We start from the raw sequence: 15,303 nt of genomic DNA on the forward strand, positions 1-15,303 counted from the left end.
TCCAACTCATCAGCTCGTTGGTAAAGACTCCAAGACCTCAGACGGGCGCATCAGACAAGAGTGACATTCAAGACGTGCAGTGCTGGTTTGGGAACCGCTGCTTTGGAACAACGGCGACCGTTTCATAAGGGTGCGAGACGGTGCCACCCTGCCAGCCACCCCACCGCAGGTACATAGAGACTCCTTGTGAAGCTCCAGCGACATTCCCTCTGCTATTAACCACAACGATTTGCAGTCCCCCAAAAGGGGAAGCACACCGTTCCTGGAGACACTGCAATACCAGGTCGATGCGTGGAGTGGACGGAGCAAGCCCCGGTTCCGGCTCCATGAGCCAAAAATCCATTTAATATGTAGTCCCCAGATAGGAGACGTATCAGATATTAAACTGATAAGAACAGATACTACACTTGATCTTAGCCAAAAGGCCGAGAAGCGATGCCGTTGCCAAGCAGTGGGGGCAGAGCCGGCAAAGGCGACGCCCATCTGGGCCGCGGTGGGTTTCGTACTTTGCCTCTAGGACCACTGCTGTCGATCAGATCGTTTGTTAAATAGTGGAGATGATTTGAAACAACCTGCTTTCGCGAACTGGTCCTAGGTTTTTCCATCGACCTCCACAAAAGCACCGCAGTACAATTCTCTGGACTCCCTAGGTCGTTCTTGATCAGGAGGGGGGAAAAAAAAAAGCTCAACTTTAACATTTGGATAGTGTGACGAGTCCCTCGTTCTTCCTGCTACGGCCGGCCAGTGGGTGTGGCTGGGAGACTCATCAAGTGAACCATGTACACCCGTGCTTCCCTCTATAAAGCTTGGGCTTTGTTTGGCGTGGTGTGTTGCTTGCTCCTGGGTGCTTTGGTTTTGATTTTGGTCTTTGTTTATTTTGAGTTCCTTATTCATTTAAATGTGGTTCTGTCTGATGTTTGGTTATTGATGTGTCTGACAGAAATTGTGTTTGGTTTTGTTGATTTCTTGTTTCATATATTTTCTTATTTATGCTGATAAATCTCTTTTCGTTGCAACCTACCAAGCTGCCTATGTCCTCCGTTTCATTTGTCACGGCTTTGAGCCGGTCGTGACACTAGCGACCACGGGGTCATTTAGAAAACGGCCATGGTCGAGTGCCCCCAAAAGCCTGTCGTCCCTGAAGGAAAACTCAGAACTTTGCGAAACCAGGCGAGCGCACGCAACACCCGATTCCATAAAAGGGGCGTGCAAACACACACGGAGCCACAGACAACGCTTCGACTGTTAGAAACCACAGGTTCTCTCGGCACCACCTAATCTTCTTTCAACCAGTATGTCCAGGGGAGAGCGCGAACGCAGTCCCCCACTACCATAAATTATGCAGTCGAGATTCCCACATTTGGGGAATTCGCAGGGGTCAGCACAACCGGAGTGCAATGGCCGAGCCTCGCCCTGGGTGAACCACCTTCCTGATCATGGTGTCTCCCCTGCCAGGTAAGTATGAGTCCCCAGGCCTCCAGTCAGAGGCTACCCTATCCCTCTTTGCCGTCCTCATCAACGGTGACCCCCTCCCCCACCCCAAGCAAAGGAAGGGCGTGTCCCTTCCATTACTTGACTGCGATTTCCGTGACCATGCCTTCAAGCCGGCAAACTGCCAAGCACCTACAGGTGCTGGTCGTATGATTAGAATGTCATCAAAAAGTTGATTTCTTTCACTAATTCCTTTCAAAAAGTCAAACTTGTATATTATGTACATTGCACACAGACTGATATATTTCAAATGTTTATTTCTTTTAATTTTGATGATTATAACTGACAACTAAGGAAAATCCCAAATCCGGTATCTCAGCAAATTTAGAATATTACTTAAGACCAATACAAAGAAAGGATTTTTAGAAATCTTGGCCAACTGAAAACTATAAACATGAAAAGTATGAGCGTGTGCAGCACTCAATACTTAGTTGGGGCTCCTTTTGCCTGAATTACTGCAGCAATGCGGCGTGGCATGGAGTCGATCGGTCTGTGGCACTGCTCAGGTGTTATGAGAGCCCAGGTTGCTCTGATAGTGGCCTTCAGCTCTTCTTAATTGTTGGGTCTGGCATATGGCATCTTCCTCTTCACAATACCCCGTAGATTTTCTATGGGGTTAAGGTCAGGCGAGTTTGCTGGCCAATTAAGAACAGGGATACCATGGTCCTTAAACCGGGTACTGGTAGCTTTGGCACTGTGTGCAGGTGCCAAGTCCTGTTGGGAAATGAAATCTGCATCTCCATAAAGTTGGTCAGCAGCAGGAAGCATGAAGTGCTCTAAAACTTCCTGGTATACGGCTGCGTTGACCTTGGACCTCAGAAAACACAGTGGGCCAACACCAGCAGATGACATGGCACCCCAAACCATCACTGACTGTGGAAACTTTAGGCTGGCCCTCAAGCGACGTGGATTGTGTGCCTCTCCTCTCTTCCTCCAGACTCTGGGACCCCGATTTCCAAAGGAAATGCCAAATTGACTTTCATCAGAGAACGTAACTTTGGACCACTCAGCAGCAGTCCAGTCCTTTTTGTCGAGGCGCCTCTGACGCTGTCTGTTGTTCAAGAGTGGCTTGACACAAGGAACGAGACAGCTGAAAACCATGTCTTGCATACGTCTGTGCGTAGGGGTTCTTGAAGCACTGACTCCAGCTGCAGTCCACTCTTTGTGAATCTCCCCCACATTTTTGAATGGGTTCTGTTTCACAGTCCTCTCCAGGGTGCGGTTATCCCTATTGCTAGTACACTTTTTTTCTACCACATCTTTTCCTTCCCTTCGCCTCTCTATTAATGTGCTTGGACACAGAGCTCTGCGAACAGCCAGCCTCTTTTGCAATGACCTTTTGTGTCTTGGCCTCCTTGTGCAAGGTGTCAGTGGTCGTCTTTTGGACAACTGTCAAGTCAGCAGTCTTCCCCATGACTGTGTAGCCTACAGAACTAGACTGAGAGACCATTTAAAGGCCTTTGCAGGTGTTTTGAGTTAATTAGCTGATAAGAGTGTGTGGCACCAGGTGTCTTCAATATTGAACCTTTTCACAATATTCTAATTTTCTGAGATAGTGACTTTGGGATTTTCCATAGTTGTCAGCTATACTCATCAAAATGAAAAGAAATAAACATGTGAAACCTCTCAGTCTGTGTGTAATGAATGAATATGATATATACAAGTTTCACTTTTTGAAAGGAATTAGTGAAATAAATCAACTTTTTGATGACATTCTAATTATATGACCAGCACCTGTACACGAGCTGCGGTCCTTTAGACCAGTGGTTCCCATCAGTCAGGCGTGTTTGATTAGATGTCTCCCTGATCAAACACACCCGATCCAACTCATCAGCTCGTTGGTAAAGACTCCAAGACCTCAGACGGGCGCATCAGACAAGAGTGACATTCAAGACGTGCAGTGCTGGTTTGGGAACCGCTGCTTTGGAACAACGGCGACCGTTTCATAAGGGTGCGAGACGGTGCCACCCTGCCAGCCACCCCACCGCAGGTACATAGAGACTCCTTGTGAAGCTCCAGCGACATTCCCTCTGCTATTAACCACAACGATTTGCAGTCCCCCAAAAGGGGAAGCACACCGTTCCTGGAGACACTGCAATACCAGGTCGATGCGTGGAGTGGACGGAGCAAGCCCCGGTTCCGGCTCCATGAGCCAAAAATCCATTTAATATGTAGTCCCCAGATAGGAGACGTATCAGATATTAAACTGATAAGAACAGATACTACACTTGATCTTAGCCAAAAGGCCGAGAAGCGATGCCGTTGCCAAGCAGTGGGGGCAGAGCCGGCAAAGGCGACGCCCATCTGGGCCGCGGTGGGTTTCGTACTTTGCCTCTAGGACCACTGCTGTCGATCAGATCGTTTGTTAAATAGTGGAGATGATTTGAAACAACCTGCTTTCGCGAACTGGTCCTAGGTTTTTCCATCGACCTCCACAAAAGCACCGCAGTACAATTCTCTGGACTCCCTAGGTCGTTCTTGATCAGGAGGGGGGAAAAAAAAAAGCTCAACTTTAACATTTGGATAGTGTGACGAGTCCCTCGTTCTTCCTGCTACGGCCGGCCAGTGGGTGTGGCTGGGAGACTCATCAAGTGAACCATGTACACCCGTGCTTCCCTCTATAAAGCTTGGGCTTTGTTTGGCGTGGTGTGTTGCTTGCTCCTGGGTGCTTTGGTTTTGATTTTGGTCTTTGTTTATTTTGAGTTCCTTATTCATTTAAATGTGGTTCTGTCTGATGTTTGGTTATTGATGTGTCTGACAGAAATTGTGTTTGGTTTTGTTGATTTCTTGTTTCATATATTTTCTTATTTATGCTGATAAATCTCTTTTCGTTGCAACCTACCAAGCTGCCTATGTCCTCCGTTTCATTTGTCACGGCTTTGAGCCGGTCGTGACACTAGCGACCACGGGGTCATTTAGAAAACGGCCATGGTCGAGTGCCCCCAAAAGCCTGTCGTCCCTGAAGGAAAACTCAGAACTTTGCGAAACCAGGCGAGCGCACGCAACACCCGATTCCATAAAAGGGGCGTGCAAACACACACGGAGCCACAGACAACGCTACGACTGTTAGAAACCACAGGTTCTCTCGGCACCACCTAATCTTCTTTCAACCAGTATGTCCAGGGGAGAGCGCGAACGCAGTCCCCCACTACCATAAATTATGCAGTCGAGATTCCCACATTTGGGGAATTCGCAGGGGTCAGCACAACCGGAGTGCAATGGCCGAGCCTCGCCCTGGGTGAACCACCTTCCTGATCATGGTGTCTCCCCTGCCAGGTAAGTATGAGTCCCCAGGCCTCCAGTCAGAGGCTACCCTATCCCTCTTTGCCGTCCTCATCAACGGTGACCCCCTCCCCCACCCCAAGCAAAGGAAGGGCGTGTCCCTTCCATTACTTGACTGCGATTTCCGTGACCATGCCTTCAAGCCGGCAAACTGCCAAGCACCTACAGGTGCTGGTCGTATGATTAGAATGTCATCAAAAAGTTGATTTCTTTCACTAATTCCTTTCAAAAAGTCAAACTTGTATATTATGTACATTGCACACAGACTGATATATTTCAAATGTTTATTTCTTTTAATTTTGATGATTATAACTGACAACTAAGGAAAATCCCAAATCCGGTATCTCAGCAAATTTAGAATATTACTTAAGACCAATACAAAGAAAGGATTTTTAGAAATCTTGGCCAACTGAAAACTATAAACATGAAAAGTATGAGCGTGTGCAGCACTCAATACTTAGTTGGGGCTCCTTTTGCCTGAATTACTGCAGCAATGCGGCGTGGCATGGAGTCGATCGGTCTGTGGCACTGCTCAGGTGTTATGAGAGCCCAGGTTGCTCTGATAGTGGCCTTCAGCTCTTCTTAATTGTTGGGTCTGGCATATGGCATCTTCCTCTTCACAATACCCCGTAGATTTTCTATGGGGTTAAGGTCAGGCGAGTTTGCTGGCCAATTAAGAACAGGGATACCATGGTCCTTAAACCGGGTACTGGTAGCTTTGGCACTGTGTGCAGGTGCCAAGTCCTGTTGGGAAATGAAATCTGCATCTCCATAAAGTTGGTCAGCAGCAGGAAGCATGAAGTGCTCTAAAACTTCCTGGTATACGGCTGCGTTGACCTTGGACCTCAGAAAACACAGTGGGCCAACACCAGCAGATGACATGGCACCCCAAACCATCACTGACTGTGGAAACTTTAGGCTGGCCCTCAAGCGACGTGGATTGTGTGCCTCTCCTCTCTTCCTCCAGACTCTGGGACCCCGATTTCCAAAGGAAATGCCAAATTGACTTTCATCAGAGAACGTAACTTTGGACCACTCAGCAGCAGTCCAGTCCTTTTTGTCGAGGCGCCTCTGACGCTGTCTGTTGTTCAAGAGTGGCTTGACACAAGGAACGAGACAGCTGAAAACCATGTCTTGCATACGTCTGTGCGTAGGGGTTCTTGAAGCACTGACTCCAGCTGCAGTCCACTCTTTGTGAATCTCCCCCACATTTTTGAATGGGTTCTGTTTCACAGTCCTCTCCAGGGTGCGGTTATCCCTATTGCTAGTACACTTTTTTTTCTACCACATCTTTTCCTTCCCTTCGCCTCTCTATTAATGTGCTTGGACACAGAGCTCTGCGAACAGCCAGCCTCTTTTGCAATGACCTTTTGTGTCTTGGCCTCCTTGTGCAAGGTGTCAGTGGTCGTCTTTTGGACAACTGTCAAGTCAGCAGTCTTCCCCATGACTGTGTAGCCTACAGAACTAGACTGAGAGACCATTTAAAGGCCTTTGCAGGTGTTTTGAGTTAATTAGCTGATAAGAGTGTGTGGCACCAGGTGTCTTCAATATTGAACCTTTTCACAATATTCTAATTTTCTGAGATAGTGACTTTGGGATTTTCCATAGTTGTCAGCTATACTCATCAAAATGAAAAGAAATAAACATGTGAAACCTCTCAGTCTGTGTGTAATGAATGAATATGATATATACAAGTTTCACTTTTTGAAAGGAATTAGTGAAATAAATCAACTTTTTGATGACATTCTAATTATATGACCAGCACCTGTACACGAGCTGCGGTCCTTTAGACCAGTGGTTCCCATCAGTCAGGCGTGTTTGATTAGATGTCTCCCTGATCAAACACACCCGATCCAACTCATCAGCTCGTTGGTAAAGACTCCAAGACCTCAGACGGGCGCATCAGACAAGAGTGACATTCAAGACGTGCAGTGCTGGTTTGGGAACCGCTGCTTTGGAACAACGGCGACCGTTTCATAAGGGTGCGAGACGGTGCCACCCTGCCAGCCACCCCACCGCAGGTACATAGAGACTCCTTGTGAAGCTCCAGCGACATTCCCTCTGCTATTAACCACAACGATTTGCAGTCCCCCAAAAGGGGAAGCACACCGTTCCTGGAGACACTGCAATACCAGGTCGATGCGTGGAGTGGACGGAGCAAGCCCCGGTTCCGGCTCCATGAGCCAAAAATCCATTTAATATGTAGTCCCCAGATAGGAGACGTATCAGATATTAAACTGATAAGAACAGATACTACACTTGATCTTAGCCAAAAGGCCGAGAAGCGATGCCGTTGCCAAGCAGTGGGGGCAGAGCCGGCAAAGGCGACGCCCATCTGGGCCGCGGTGGGTTTCGTACTTTGCCTCTAGGACCACTGCTGTCGATCAGATCGTTTGTTAAATAGTGGAGATGATTTGAAACAACCTGCTTTCGCGAACTGGTCCTAGGTTTTTCCATCGACCTCCACAAAAGCACCGCAGTACAATTCTCTGGACTCCCTAGGTCGTTCTTGATCAGGAGGGGGGGGGGAAAAAAAGCTCAACTTTAACATTTGGATAGTGTGACGAGTCCCTCGTTCTTCCTGCTACGGCCGGCCAGTGGGTGTGGCTGGGAGACTCATCAAGTGAACCATGTACACCCGTGCTTCCCTCTATAAAGCTTGGGCTTTGTTTGGCGTGGTGTGTTGCTTGCTCCTGGGTGCTTTGGTTTTGATTTTGGTCTTTGTTTATTTTGAGTTCCTTATTCATTTAAATGTGGTTCTGTCTGATGTTTGGTTATTGATGTGTCTGACAGAAATTGTGTTTGGTTTTGTTGATTTCTTGTTTCATATATTTTCTTATTTATGCTGATAAATCTCTTTTCGTTGCAACCTACCAAGCTGCCTATGTCCTCCGTTTCATTTGTCACGGCTTTGAGCCGGTCGTGACAATAGCGACCACGGGGTCATTTAGAAAACGGCCATGGTCGAGTGCCCCCAAAAGCCTGTCGTCCCTGAAGGAAAACTCAGAACTTTGCGAAACCAGGCGAGCGCACGCAACACCCGATTCCATAAAAGGGGCGTGCAAACACACACGGAGCCACAGACAACGCTACGACTGTTAGAAACCACAGGTTCTCTCGGCACCACCTAATCTTCTTTCAACCAGTATGTCCAGGGGAGAGCGCGAACGCAGTCCCCCACTACCATAAATTATGCAGTCGAGATTCCCACATTTGGGGAATTCGCAGGGGTCAGCACAACCGGAGTGCAATGGCCGAGCCTCGCCCTGGGTGAACCACCTTCCTGATCATGGTGTCTCCCCTGCCAGGTAAGTATGAGTCCCCAGGCCTCCAGTCAGAGGCTACCCTATCCCTCTTTGCCGTCCTCATCAACGGTGACCCCCTCCCCCACCCCAAGCAAAGGAAGGGCGTGTCCCTTCCATTACTTGACTGCGATTTCCGTGACCATGCCTTCAAGCCGGCAAACTGCCAAGCACCTACAGGTGCTGGTCGTATGATTAGAATGTCATCAAAAAGTTGATTTCTTTCACTAATTCCTTTCAAAAAGTCAAACTTGTATATTATGTACATTGCACACAGACTGATATATTTCAAATGTTTATTTCTTTTAATTTTGATGATTATAACTGACAACTAAGGAAAATCCCAAATCCGGTATCTCAGCAAATTTAGAATATTACTTAAGACCAATACAAAGAAAGGATTTTTAGAAATCTTGGCCAACTGAAAACTATAAACATGAAAAGTATGAGCGTGTGCAGCACTCAATACTTAGTTGGGGCTCCTTTTGCCTGAATTACTGCAGCAATGCGGCGTGGCATGGAGTCGATCGGTCTGTGGCACTGCTCAGGTGTTATGAGAGCCCAGGTTGCTCTGATAGTGGCCTTCAGCTCTTCTTAATTGTTGGGTCTGGCATATGGCATCTTCCTCTTCACAATACCCCGTAGATTTTCTATGGGGTTAAGGTCAGGCGAGTTTGCTGGCCAATTAAGAACAGGGATACCATGGTCCTTAAACCGGGTACTGGTAGCTTTGGCACTGTGTGCAGGTGCCAAGTCCTGTTGGGAAATGAAATCTGCATCTCCATAAAGTTGGTCAGCAGCAGGAAGCATGAAGTGCTCTAAAACTTCCTGGTATACGGCTGCGTTGACCTTGGACCTCAGAAAACACAGTGGGCCAACACCAGCAGATGACATGGCACCCCAAACCATCACTGACTGTGGAAACTTTAGGCTGGCCCTCAAGCGACGTGGATTGTGTGCCTCTCCTCTCTTCCTCCAGACTCTGGGACCCCGATTTCCAAAGGAAATGCCAAATTGACTTTCATCAGAGAACGTAACTTTGGACCACTCAGCAGCAGTCCAGTCCTTTTGTCGAGGCGCCTCTGACGCTGTCTGTTGTTCAAGAGTGGCTTGACACAAGGAACGAGACAGCTGAAAACCATGTCTTGCATACGTCTGTGCGTAGGGGTTCTTGAAGCACTGACTCCAGCTGCAGTCCACTCTTTGTGAATCTCCCCCACATTTTTGAATGGGTTCTGTTTCACAGTCCTCTCCAGGGTGCGGTTATCCCTATTGCTAGTACACTTTTTTTCTACCACATCTTTTCCTTCCCTTCGCCTCTCTATTAATGTGCTTGGACACAGAGCTCTGCGAACAGCCAGCCTCTTTTGCAATGACCTTTTGTGTCTTGGCCTCCTTGTGCAAGGTGTCAGTGGTCGTCTTTTGGACAACTGTCAAGTCAGCAGTCTTCCCCATGACTGTGTAGCCTACAGAACTAGACTGAGAGACCATTTAAAGGCCTTTGCAGGTGTTTTGAGTTAATTAGCTGATAAGAGTGTGTGGCACCAGGTGTCTTCAATATTGAACCTTTTCACAATATTCTAATTTTCTGAGATAGTGACTTTGGGATTTTCCATAGTTGTCAGCTATACTCATCAAAATGAAAAGAAATAAACATGTGAAACCTCTCAGTCTGTGTGTAATGAATGAATATGATATATACAAGTTTCACTTTTTGAAAGGAATTAGTGAAATAAATCAACTTTTTGATGACATTCTAATTATATGACCAGCACCTGTACACGAGCTGCGGTCCTTTAGACCAGTGGTTCCCATCAGTCAGGCGTGTTTGATTAGATGTCTCCCTGATCAAACACACCCGATCCAACTCATCAGCTCGTTGGTAAAGACTCCAAGACCTCAGACGGGCGCATCAGACAAGAGTGACATTCAAGACGTGCAGTGCTGGTTTGGGAACCGCTGCTTTGGAACAACGGCGACCGTTTCATAAGGGTGCGAGACGGTGCCACCCTGCCAGCCACCCCACCGCAGGTACATAGAGACTCCTTGTGAAGCTCCAGCGACATTCCCTCTGCTATTAACCACAACGATTTGCAGTCCCCCAAAAGGGGAAGCACACCGTTCCTGGAGACACTGCAATACCAGGTCGATGCGTGGAGTGGACGGAGCAAGCCCCGGTTCCGGCTCCATGAGCCAAAAATCCATTTAATATGTAGTCCCCAGATAGGAGACGTATCAGATATTAAACTGATAAGAACAGATACTACACTTGATCTTAGCCAAAAGGCCGAGAAGCGATGCCGTTGCCAAGCAGTGGGGGCAGAGCCGGCAAAGGCGACGCCCATCTGGGCCGCGGTGGGTTTCGTACTTTGCCTCTAGGACCACTGCTGTCGATCAGATCGTTTGTTAAATAGTGGAGATGATTTGAAACAACCTGCTTTCGCGAACTGGTCCTAGGTTTTTCCATCGACCTCCACAAAAGCACCGCAGTACAATTCTCTGGACTCCCTAGGTCGTTCTTGATCAGGAGGGGGGGGAAAAAAAAAAAGCTCAACTTTAACATTTGGATAGTGTGACGAGTCCCTCGTTCTTCCTGCTACGGCCGGCCAGTGGGTGTGGCTGGGAGACTCATCAAGTGAACCATGTACACCCGTGCTTCCCTCTATAAAGCTTGGGCTTTGTTTGGCGTGGTGTGTTGCTTGCTCCTGGGTGCTTTGGTTTTGATTTTGGTCTTTGTTTATTTTGAGTTCCTTATTCATTTAAATGTGGTTCTGTCTGATGTTTGGTTATTGATGTGTCTGACAGAAATTGTGTTTGGTTTTGTTGATTTCTTGTTTCATATATTTTCTTATTTATGCTGATAAATCTCTTTTCGTTGCAACCTACCAAGCTGCCTATGTCCTCCGTTTCATTTGTCACGGCTTTGAGCCGGTCGTGACACTAGCGACCACGGGGTCATTTAGAAAACGGCCATGGTCGAGTGCCCCCAAAAGCCTGTCGTCCCTGAAGGAAAACTCAGAACTTTGCGAAACCAGGCGAGCGCACGCAACACCCGATTCCATAAAAGGGGCGTGCAAACACACACGGAGCCACAGACAACGCTTCGACTGTTAGAAACCACAGGTTCTCTCGGCACCACCTAATCTTCTTTCAACCAGTATGTCCAGGGGAGAGCGCGAACGCAGTCCCCCACTACCATAAATTATGCAGTCGAGATTCCCACATTTGGGGAATTCGCAGGGGTCAGCACAACCGGAGTGCAATGGCCGAGCCTCGCCCTGGGTGAACCACCTTCCTGATCATGGTGTCTCCCCTGCCAGGTAAGTATGAGTCCCCAGGCCTCCAGTCAGAGGCTACCCTATCCCTCTTTGCCGTCCTCATCAACGGTGACCCCCCTCCCCCACCCCAAGCAAAGGAAGGGCGTGTCCCTTCCATTACTTGACTGCGATTTCCGTGACCATGCCTTCAAGCCGGCAAACTGCCAAGCACCTACAGGTGCTGGTCGTATGATTAGAATGTCATCAAAAAGTTGATTTCTTTCACTAATTCCTTTCAAAAAGTCAAACTTGTATATTATGTACATTGCACACAGACTGATATATTTCAAATGTTTATTTCTTTTAATTTTGATGATTATAACTGACAACTAAGGAAAATCCCAAATCCGGTATCTCAGCAAATTTAGAATATTACTTAAGACCAATACAAAGAAAGGATTTTTAGAAATCTTGGCCAACTGAAAACTATAAACATGAAAAGTATGAGCGTGTGCAGCACTCAATACTTAGTTGGGGCTCCTTTTGCCTGAATTACTGCAGCAATGCGGCGTGGCATGGAGTCGATCGGTCTGTGGCACTGCTCAGGTGTTATGAGAGCCCAGGTTGCTCTGATAGTGGCCTTCAGCTCTTCTTAATTGTTGGGTCTGGCATATGGCATCTTCCTCTTCACAATACCCCGTAGATTTTCTATGGGGTTAAGGTCAGGCGAGTTTGCTGGCCAATTAAGAACAGGGATACCATGGTCCTTAAACCGGGTACTGGTAGCTTTGGCACTGTGTGCAGGTGCCAAGTCCTGTTGGGAAATGAAATCTGCATCTCCATAAAGTTGGTCAGCAGCAGGAAGCATGAAGTGCTCTAAAACTTCCTGGTATACGGCTGCGTTGACCTTGGACCTCAGAAAACACAGTGGGCCAACACCAGCAGATGACATGGCACCCCAAACCATCACTGACTGTGGAAACTTTAGGCTGGCCCTCAAGCGACGTGGATTGTGTGCCTCTCCTCTCTTCCTCCAGACTCTGGGACCCCGATTTCCAAAGGAAATGCCAAATTGACTTTCATCAGAGAACGTAACTTTGGACCACTCAGCAGCAGTCCAGTCCTTTTTGTCGAGGCGCCTCTGACGCTGTCTGTTGTTCAAGAGTGGCTTGACACAAGGAACGAGACAGCTGAAAACCATGTCTTGCATACGTCTGTGCGTAGGGGTTCTTGAAGCACTGACTCCAGCTGCAGTCCACTCTTTGTGAATCTCCCCCACATTTTTGAATGGGTTCTGTTTCACAGTCCTCTCCAGGGTGCGGTTATCCCTATTGCTAGTACACTTTTTTTCTACCACATCTTTTCCTTCCCTTCGCCTCTCTATTAATGTGCTTGGACACAGAGCTCTGCGAACAGCCAGCCTCTTTTGCAATGACCTTTTGTGTCTTGGCCTCCTTGTGCAAGGTGTCAGTGGTCGTCTTTTGGACAACTGTCAAGTCAGCAGTCTTCCCCATGACTGTGTAGCCTACAGAACTAGACTGAGAGACCATTTAAAGGCCTTTGCAGGTGTTTTGAGTTAATTAGCTGATAAGAGTGTGTGGCACCAGGTGTCTTCAATATTGAACCTTTTCACAATATTCTAATTTTCTGAGATAGTGACTTTGGGATTTTCCATAGTTGTCAGCTATACTCATCAAAATGAAAAGAAATAAACATGTGAAACCTCTCAGTCTGTGTGTAATGAATGAATATGATATATACAAGTTTCACTTTTTGAAAGGAATTAGTGAAATAAATCAACTTTTTGATGACATTCTAATTATATGACCAGCACCTGTACACGAGCTGCGGTCCTTTAGACCAGTGGTTCCCATCAGTCAGGCGTGTTTGATTAGATGTCTCCCTGATCAAACACACCCGATCCAACTCATCAGCTCGTTGGTAAAGACTCCAAGACCTCAGACGGGCGCATCAGACAAGAGTGACATTCAAGACGTGCAGTGCTGGTTTGGGAACCGCTGCTTTGGAACAACGGCGACCGTTTCATAAGGGTGCGAGACGGTGCCACCCTGCCAGCCACCCCACCGCAGGTACATAGAGACTCCTTGTGAAGCTCCAGCGACATTCCCTCTGCTATTAACCACAACGATTTGCAGTCCCCCAAAAGGGGAAGCACACCGTTCCTGGAGACACTGCAATACCAGGTCGATGCGTGGAGTGGACGGAGCAAGCCCCGGTTCCGGCTCCATGAGCCAAAAATCCATTTAATATGTAGTCCCCAGATAGGAGACGTATCAGATATTAAACTGATAAGAACAGATACTACACTTGATCTTAGCCAAAAGGCCGAGAAGCGATGCCGTTGCCAAGCAGTGGGGGCAGAGCCGGCAAAGGCGACGCCCATCTGGGCCGCGGTGGGTTTCGTACTTTGCCTCTAGGACCACTGCTGTCGATCAGATCGTTTGTTAAATAGTGGAGATGATTTGAAACAACCTGCTTTCGCGAACTGGTCCTAGGTTTTTCCATCGACCTCCACAAAAGCACCGCAGTACAATTCTCTGGACTCCCTAGGTCGTTCTTGATCAGGAGGGGGGGGGGGGGGGGAAAAGCTCAACTTTAACATTTGGATAGTGTGACGAGTCCCTCGTTCTTCCTGCTACGGCCGGCCAGTGGGTGTGGCTGGGAGACTCATCAAGTGAACCATGTACACCCGTGCTTCCCTCTATAAAGCTTGGGCTTTGTTTGGCGTGGTGTGTTGCTTGCTCCTGGGTGCTTTGGTTTTGATTTTGGTCTTTGTTTATTTTGAGTTCCTTATTCATTTAAATGTGGTTCTGTCTGATGTTTGGTTATTGATGTGTCTGACAGAAATTGTGTTTGGTTTTGTTGATTTCTTGTTTCATATATTTTCTTATTTATGCTGATAAATCTCTTTTCGTTGCAACCTACCAAGCTGCCTATGTCCTCCGTTTCATTTGTCACGGCTTTGAGCCGGTCGTGACAATAGCGACCACGGGGTCATTTAGAAAACGGCCATGGTCGAGTGCCCCCAAAAGCCTGTCGTCCCTGAAGGAAAACTCAGAACTTTGCGAAACCAGGCGAGCGCACGCAACACCCGATTCCATAAAAGGGGCGTGCAAACACACACGGAGCCACAGACAACGCTACGACTGTTAGAAACCACAGGTTCTCTCGGCACCACCTAATCTTCTTTCAACCAGTATGTCCAGGGGAGAGCGCGAACGCAGTCCCCCACTACCATAAATTATGCAGTCGAGATTCCCACATTTGGGGAATTCGCAGGGGTCAGCACAACCGGAGTGCAATGGCCGAGCCTCGCCCTGGGTGAACCACCTTCCTGATCATGGTGTCTCCCCTGCCAGGTAAGTATGAGTCCCCAGGCCTCCAGTCAGAGGCTACCCTATCCCTCTTTGCCGTCCTCATCAACGGTGACCCCCCTCCCCCACCCCAAGCAAAGGAAGGGCGTGTCCCTTCCATTACTTGACTGCGATTTCCGTGACCATGCCTTCAAGCCGGCAAACTGCCAAGCACCTACAGGTGCTGGTCGTATGATTAGAATGTCATCAAAAAGTTGATTTCTTTCACTAATTCCTTTCAAAAAGTCAAACTTGTATATTATGTACATTGCACACAGACTGATATATTTCAAATGTTTATTTCTTTTAATTTTGATGATTATAACTGACAACTAAGGAAAATCCCAAATCCGGTATCTCAGCAAATTTAGAATATTACTTAAGACCAATACAAAGAAAGGATTTTTAGAAATCTCCAGTCATGGAGTCGATCGGTCTGTGGCACTGCTCAGGTGTTATGAGAGCCCAGGTTGCTCTGATAGTGGCCTTCAGCTCTTCTTAATTGTTGGGTCTGGCATATGGCATCTTCCTCTTCACAATACCCCGTAGATTTTCTATGGGGTTAAGGTCAGGCGAGTTTGCTGGCCAATTAAGAAC

The 15,303-nt window shown here is 47.6% G+C and overlaps 10 non-coding genes across 10 annotated transcripts; all 10 read right to left on the reverse strand.

Moving 5' to 3' along the window:
* Positions 1-246: 246 nt before the first annotated feature.
* Positions 247-437, reverse strand: LOC137010188 (U2 spliceosomal RNA). Its single transcript, XR_010893262.1, has one exon. It is a non-coding gene; the product is annotated as a U2 spliceosomal RNA (small nuclear RNA).
* Positions 438-1,299: 862 nt separating this feature from the next.
* On the reverse strand, positions 1,300-1,463 carry LOC137009935 (U1 spliceosomal RNA). The gene has a single exon (XR_010893021.1). It is a non-coding gene; the product is annotated as a U1 spliceosomal RNA (small nuclear RNA).
* Positions 1,464-3,558: 2,095 nt separating this feature from the next.
* Positions 3,559-3,749, reverse strand: LOC137010189 (U2 spliceosomal RNA). Its single transcript, XR_010893263.1, has one exon. It is a non-coding gene; the product is annotated as a U2 spliceosomal RNA (small nuclear RNA).
* An 862-nt stretch (positions 3,750-4,611) lies between these two features.
* On the reverse strand, positions 4,612-4,775 carry LOC137009936 (U1 spliceosomal RNA). The gene has a single exon (XR_010893022.1). It is a non-coding gene; the product is annotated as a U1 spliceosomal RNA (small nuclear RNA).
* Positions 4,776-6,871: 2,096 nt separating this feature from the next.
* Positions 6,872-7,062, reverse strand: LOC137010190 (U2 spliceosomal RNA). The gene has a single exon (XR_010893264.1). It is a non-coding gene; the product is annotated as a U2 spliceosomal RNA (small nuclear RNA).
* An 863-nt stretch (positions 7,063-7,925) lies between these two features.
* Positions 7,926-8,089, reverse strand: LOC137009937 (U1 spliceosomal RNA). The gene has a single exon (XR_010893023.1). It is a non-coding gene; the product is annotated as a U1 spliceosomal RNA (small nuclear RNA).
* A 2,094-nt stretch (positions 8,090-10,183) lies between these two features.
* LOC137010191 (U2 spliceosomal RNA) lies at positions 10,184-10,374 on the reverse strand. The gene has a single exon (XR_010893265.1). It is a non-coding gene; the product is annotated as a U2 spliceosomal RNA (small nuclear RNA).
* Positions 10,375-11,239: 865 nt separating this feature from the next.
* Positions 11,240-11,403, reverse strand: LOC137009938 (U1 spliceosomal RNA). The gene has a single exon (XR_010893024.1). It is a non-coding gene; the product is annotated as a U1 spliceosomal RNA (small nuclear RNA).
* A 2,096-nt stretch (positions 11,404-13,499) lies between these two features.
* On the reverse strand, positions 13,500-13,690 carry LOC137010194 (U2 spliceosomal RNA). The gene has a single exon (XR_010893267.1). It is a non-coding gene; the product is annotated as a U2 spliceosomal RNA (small nuclear RNA).
* Positions 13,691-14,556: 866 nt separating this feature from the next.
* On the reverse strand, positions 14,557-14,720 carry LOC137009939 (U1 spliceosomal RNA). The gene has a single exon (XR_010893025.1). It is a non-coding gene; the product is annotated as a U1 spliceosomal RNA (small nuclear RNA).
* Positions 14,721-15,303: the final 583 nt, after the last annotated feature.

Source organism: Chanodichthys erythropterus, chromosome 20 (assembly GCF_024489055.1).
Source record: "Chanodichthys erythropterus isolate Z2021 chromosome 20, ASM2448905v1, whole genome shotgun sequence".
NCBI lineage: Eukaryota > Metazoa > Chordata > Actinopteri > Cypriniformes > Xenocyprididae > Chanodichthys > Chanodichthys erythropterus.